At 35.1% G+C, this 7,500-nt stretch overlaps 1 protein-coding gene across 2 annotated transcripts in view; it reads right to left on the reverse strand.

Moving 5' to 3' along the window:
* Positions 1-7,500, reverse strand: part of LOC137645986 (phosphatase and actin regulator 1-like) — an 868,819-nt gene that overhangs the window by 590,442 nt on the left and 270,877 nt on the right. The gene's annotated exons all lie outside the window — the stretch shown is intronic.

Genomic DNA, 7,500 nt, shown 5'->3' on the forward strand with positions numbered 1-7,500 from the left:
CGTGGCATTCAATGTACACAAATAAAGCATTTCTAGTTACTACTACACTAGTATAAAATAGCGTGATAACCCCTTAAGTAAGTGTTTCACGTTTCAGCGCTATCAATTGCAATTTTAAGAAATATCCAATTGTAATTTAATTTTCGATCTCCTTTTGAAAAATAATTATGGACAAGACTTTATTTGCATTAGATCTTTCATGTTTATAGTTTTTTAATCAATTCTTTCGCCTCTTGAAGCAAATAAAATACGGTAAACAGAGAATATTCAAGAAATGTAAAACGAATAAAAATAGTTACATAAGTTGCAATGGATTTCATATGGGAAACTAATGCTTGTAAATAACCAAAATCAGAAACTAAAGTTTTCCATTTTAATCAGAAATTGTAACCAAATAAACAAATAAACAGGGAAAATGGCCCAGTCAGGAAAGAAAACATGGATATCCAAGACTGGTGCCTAGATTCTTCCATTGCACTAAAAATAGATACTAGAGCTTCCTTATTTTCTCACCAAAACAACAAGCTTCACTTAAAAATTTGCATAAAAAAAAAAAACAATAAAAACCTGGCAAAATTTATTCAAGGATTTTTACAGTTTTGAAAACGCACATATAGATGTAAATGAGTAATTTTAAGGTCACCAACAGGTAAAAGATAATAACAAAGTATGGTAAAATTACGGTCGCCTGTAGTTTACTGAAATACGGCTGAGAACTATATTTTCAGGGAGAATTTCAAATTAAAATTACGGTTTCTTTTTTAACGGTGTTGTTTCTTAACCGGATATTTATAAAACATTACTCATTACGTCCTAATGAAAAAAAAAAAAAAAAAAAACTTTCCGTTGAAGAATGATAAAACATTTACCTAGGAGAAAACAAATTTAGCTCAGCCTTCCAAAAAACTTGTTTTGAGAAGTTATACAGGGAAGCGTAAACTGATAACTTTCAGAATCTTGATAACCTTCATATCATTAATAATTCTGGACAAAATCAATACAGCACGAGTATCTTTGTATACGGTTCGGCGAATATAAATAGGAAAAGTCCAAAGAATGAAATTAGCAATAAATTCAGATTCGCTTGATAACTGACAACAGTCAAGATCCACATGATTTATGCTAAATGAAAGATTTAAAATTAAGATAATCGATGGGAGCTTCACACATCTTAGTTTATTCTGAAAATTTATCACAAATGGCACTCCGATGACCATTTCTGACCTTCAGTACATTAATGAGACTTAAAAGTAGACAAACTTAGCATTAGAAACGTACTAAAATCTGTATATTCTCTTGTGCCAATAAAAATATCTCACTTTATAAGAGGGATAATCAAACTCATTTTAAGTATAATACATAGGAAAATTTCTATGCAATTCAAATTTGCGTGAAAGCAGCTGTTAAAAAAATAATATATGCATTTAAAAATATTACAAACAAACAAACAAAGTAAACTAGTACTTCATCTAATGGCAAAAGTACATACGGGATTCTTAATCAATCTCAATCCAATGGTACGTCCCTGAAATAAAATTTTATCAAAGATAATTCCATCCCCACCCCCTATCAAGACTTCATTTGCATGTTCAGCCGAAGCTATAATATCGTATCTAATATATCTAATGGAAGAAGAATTTTACGATTTTCACGAGCGATATGTTCAATGGAAAATTGAAAACGGTGATTCAGAGACGATATCTAGATGATATGTCTCCAGGGAAAGAAGGGAGAGGGCATGAATATAGCTTAATGAGAGAGAGAGAGAGAGAGAGAGAGAGAGAGAGAGAGAGAGAGAGAGAGAGAGAGAGAGAGAGAGAGAGAGAAAAAAAAATCCCGTATTTTCTCAATGAAAATAAAAACGACCCTTATCCAAATATGGTTATCATAACCCCAAAAATGTATAAATAAGAGAAATGCTGCATTGCCGTCATATTGAAGAAACGAGGATGGTGGCGAAAAAACGAATACAATGACAGAAAACAAAGTATTGCACCAGAGGAGATGCGGTTTACCACAATACAATATGCAAGGCCTACCTCCCCCATGAGGCTCGCACAGGAGATGCTGATCTTGGTCACAACCGACATAATATTGTTTCACATTAGAATTGTTTATCACAACAGAATTTTTTGTTTATTTCCACTCCATTAATTCCTACACTTCTTTTCTTTTACGAACGTTAAAACTTAGTAAATAGCTTTAATGTCTATCTTAAGGATTAGCATTGCTAGAAAAAAACGTTGTAAACGATTTCATAAAAACAACCAGGTTAAAGGGAACGGAGAGCGTTTCCTTAATTCAAAAAAAAAAAAAATATTTAAAACACCGAAGTATAAAGTCTTAATTCAGGACCCCTAATCTGAATTCCATGAGAATATGGCGTTGGAAATGAGCATCCTTTGACTTGTGTTATGACCCGATGTAAAAATATATGGCTACCATGAGAAATAATTACTCAAATGCTTTTATAAGCAGCTAAACAATCTTATTACGAAATCCTAAACGCTTTACAAATTAGTAAATTTGATAAACACTCTTGCATAAAAGTTATTTTTCTAAATAAATAAAAAATAAATATACACACTACATTTAATAAGCAGTAATTAAGTCTTTAGCGGAACTCATTTGCATCTCAACACCAGGATTCTCGGAGCAAATGCTAACAAGGTGCCTTGACAATATCAAATACTATCTAGGAAAACAATTATTAGCTTTACTACCGTATGTAAACGAGATCATTACTGTCCTGACAGAGCTGCGTTTAGAAAAACCCTGGAAATTATTCTTGACTTAATGGTACAGTATACATAACAAGACGTGTGTATCAAACCCATTGACATCCTTAGTGACAGATTTAACGTTCAATGTAACCTTGACCTAACAATATACATAGCTCAAAAGTTGATGACCAAGTTTAATTCAAGGTTGACCTCTGACCTATAAGAATGACCTTGACCTCACCCAGCACACCCGCTTCATTATTGAAGAATGCATTCCAGTTACGAAGTCAATAAGGTTTACTTGAAAATTATAGAAAAATAATATTCTTATTTGGCCTTTGATCTTTAAGTAAATCCTTGACGTTGGCATTCACGACATGAAATATTGACATTTTAAATCTTATCATCCATGGATAGTATACTTCTAACTTGAAGTTTACGGATATTAATATTATAAGGAAAACTTTTACTCCTTGTGATCCAACACTGACAAATTGGTAAATTAATAGATGCCGCTGAACAGATAACAGAGGACATATTAAGAAATCTAAGCCACAGGATTCAGTTGTGTAAAGACGTTAAACTTTTCTACTTTTTGTTGTTTCACTAGCAGGGTGTATTTTACTGTCAAGAAGCCTGTGCTGGAAATTATCGTTGAATATGACGAGCTTCAATATAAGTACTGTGAACGTCAGGAGGTTTACAAGCAAACAGGGGATAGGTTATAGCTTCTTAAAAGATAAGCTTCAAATAATATAAATTGTTCCCTAACGTCCTCCTAACTTTTATAGTACTCCGCTCAAACTCGAGCTAACGAATACTACAATGTTCAGAAGGGAGTTGCAAACACAATCGACTTGGAGAGTATTTCGTCGTTTTGAATCTTCAGGACAAAGGGGAATAACTCATAATCGAACGAATCAACACTATTCACACATGCGCTAAAAAGCCAGAAACCATCTTGACTTGCGTGAGCCTTGAACCACAACATTAGGAGGATACGGAAACCAGCACAATCACGTCATCCCCCATCGACACGAACACATTAAACACAGAACGCCATTCGTACTCAAATTCATATGTTCCCATCCATAGGACCAAAACATGTGATGATCAATACAAATCCTCTTTCTGCGACAAAGGAAAAAAAATGTTACCACTGCCACGAACACTCAGATATAAATGTATGTTTCCATCAATTTTCAAGTTACCAAGCAGACATTACAATAACAACTACTACTACTTCACTATAAACTCACGCCATTCCCTTATGTTATTAGCCAAATCTGAATCAATAATAAATTAGCACTACCCAATGTTTAGCCACTAGCAGGAAGAAAGGGGGATAGGGAATGAAGAGCTATAAATAATGCAGAGAGGAAAGATCAATAAGTAAGAATAAGGAAAATTTATACGAGGAAGAAGGTCACCAGAATATTTTCTAATCTTGTGTTTTGCCTGAAATATTTCTCTCCTTTTTACCGCCCACGCAGAAACCATAAATCACGCTAACCAAATAACGTTAAGTAAATGCGTATATTCAAAAGCCTTTTCGTGAGGTAAACGAGATTGATGGAATTCAAAGGAATTAGAATGATACATCCTCGGTACATATTTGAGCATCTCATTATATATACCGTATACACACACGTGCGCACAAACGCACACACACATTATGTATATATGTATGTATATATATATATATATATATATATATATATATATATATATATATATATATATATATATGAATATACAGTATATGATGCATCAGATTGTGAAAAATAAAATGCCACTTCCTCTAAAACGAAAAGTATGGCCCTACTAGTATTAATTTATACATAAGAAACTTGGAGCCTTACTAAAGCCTTAGAACATAAGCTAGCTACAACTCAAAGAACTTTGGATAGAATAATGATGGGAATAACACTATGAGACCGAAAAATAGCAACATGGATACGAGACCAAACCAAAGTAGAAGGTATTTTATAGAGAGAGAGAGAGAGAGAGAGAGAGAGAGAGAGAGAGAGAGAGAGAGAGAGAGAGAGAGAGAGAGAGAAAAGGGGGGGGGGGCCGTGGGCAGAACGTATAATGAGAATGAGAAATAAAAGTCTCGTAAATTAAAATAACAATGAAATGGAAGACAAAATGGTTCTGCTCATGCTCTTCTTCACCGGAATGCCAGAAACGCCCAACTGATACACATTTGCATGAATCGTTCCTCAGCACAACGATAAGGAATTGCGTTCGTTAGCGACACGGTACGACATCCCGAAAAGACTTGCGGAAAGTTAAATAATGTCCAGGCGAATGGAAACGATTTTTATCTTCCAAAAATGTCAGGAATGCAAACGACTCTCTTCTGTAGTACTTACAAATTTCCTCTTGTGACAACAAGTTTCAATTCTTTGAAATGTCATTAGCGAAGTGTTATCATTATTCAGGAACATAAAAGAAACAATAAGCGATTCTTAAAAAGACCCTTCAAGGAAGGTTTTAAAGATATAAATTGCTAGCACACAGGCAAAGTGTAGGCCAACATATATCAAATATAAATAAACGATCACTTGAAGTGGTAGTGTTCTAAAGTTAGTGCGAGCTACTTATTCTGCAGAGTCATCGTCCAATTTTGTTGAAGTGCCACAATGTCGCATGCTAAATCACCGAGTTCATCTATTTCTTTTATTAAAAAGACGGAAACAATTTTCTTGACAATGATAAGGTCAACGATAATCGGAAGTGTATTAGAAGTTACGCCGCACTAAAACCGGACCATCGTTAACAGTACGTGGACAAATCATCATTAATGGAAAACGCTTAATGTGCGTGGTTAAAACTATTACAGAAATCCTATTCGATAAATCAATTACATTAACATAGACACTATCACTGAAATTTCTTGAATAGCAATGAATGAGATCTAAGATAGAAGGTGAGTGGAAAACAATGTCAAGAAAGCATGTCTTTCTGAATGTTGCTAACGTAACGTGAATACAAAGAAGATTTTTTGTTTTAGGAGTGAACATAGCACGAGAGAGAGAGAGAGAGAGAGAGAGAGAGAGAGAGAGAGAGAGAGAGAGAGAGAGAGAGAAGGTGGGCGATGGTATAGATTTTGCCATTAGCAGCTGCCGGAGTGAAGGCGATGGTAGTGGAAGCTTTTCCATGGTTATCAGGTAGTGCTTGCGGCTGCCACTGCACCCTCAATATCTTTGTGATTGTTTTCAAGTTTGAGAGAGAGAGAGAGAGAGAGAGAGAGAGAGAGAGAGAGAGAGAGAGAGAGAGAGAGAGAGAGAGATCTTATCAATGGTTTACCCCAGTGAAGTATTACCTCATGGAAGGTCTCCTGATTTTAACGTATAAACTTTGACAGAATATTAAAAAAAACGCACATATTGTTTCCTTGTCTCTTCACACCGACTGCGTCCTGCAACACTCAACTATCCACCAGGTACACAATTCACAACCTACATCAGTAGGAACGGAATAGTTTAAAGTAGCGTGTCTCTTCGTCCTGTTTGCGAATTGGAGCTTTTTTTATCTGTTAAAAACGTAAGCTAGATACTCGCTAAAGGGTGGGAAATCTATCCTCTACCCTATAAACATACTGCTTGTTGAAACACTCCAATAAACAACAGGCTGAATGAGGATGCTGCGATTAGATGCAGTTCAATTATATTGAAAATGAATGGATTCATTGAAAATTATTTTAGAATAACATAAACAACAGAGCCCCGCATTATTTCATTCAAACTTAGCTTATGTTGTCCTTCCTCCCAATAGAAAATATATCAAGGCCATGGCTGTCCTTGTGTGGAACAGTGAAGTCATATTTGCGATGTTTCGTCATTTAGTCTCAGCGATGGAACGAATCAAAAGACAACGTAGAATCCTAGACAATTTCAGTCTCTCCTAGTAGTTTTTAATTTTATCAGTCAAAAATGAATGTGGCTGTTCCTTTCCCCTTTCTGCTAGGTTTTGTAGTCTCGCTTTAATTCAGTTCTTCGTGACTTAAAATCTTTTCTCCGCAAAGAAGTCGACTACCACTTTCGAGTTTAGTTAACTTTATGTTTTACTTGAGTCAGAACCATAGAAGGTATTTTCAATTTACCGTATCCCAGGCTCCTGCATAAACTTGAATACATATAACCAAGCATAGCGTGTATACAAAAATCTGCGAATTACTGTCTTTTCATTACTATAACAATAAAAATTAGTCTTTTGTAAAGACGTCAATTTGGAAAATTATTCCAAGACCTTTCAAACAATATCATAAACTACTTTCCAGGTCAAATGGCAGGTATCAAGAGTTGAACTTAGAATTCACTGCTCGCCTATTTTTACGTCTTTTGTTTCGTTGTTCCATTAGATCATTTGTGGCAGTTCAAGTGGTAGGCTTTTCAGCTCTCGTTTTTTGTTTCCACCAATTTCTTTCCACGCACTACTCGTGGCCTTTCTGCTTTGATAAGATTACCCAGCACGCACAACCAACTTACCCTAAAACATAAATACATTTCCGCACACAAGCGGACATCGTATTTATGTCTCATCGTCCTAAACTATATATAAAATGCATTAAATTATTGCTCTTAATACAGTATAGTTCTGTGATGCTGAACTAGAAGTATGTCGAATAACAATGGACCAAAAGCTTACAGATCAGTTGTGTCTACATGGATTTGTCGTAGCAAACAACGGTACCAATTAGTGTTCTGGGGAAAAAAAATCCACATTTTGCGCAAACCTTGTGAAATAAAGTGGCTACTGCCACTAATCGGAG

This window comes from Palaemon carinicauda, chromosome 8 (genome assembly GCF_036898095.1).
Source record: "Palaemon carinicauda isolate YSFRI2023 chromosome 8, ASM3689809v2, whole genome shotgun sequence".
Taxonomy (NCBI): Eukaryota; Metazoa; Arthropoda; class Malacostraca; order Decapoda; family Palaemonidae; genus Palaemon; species Palaemon carinicauda.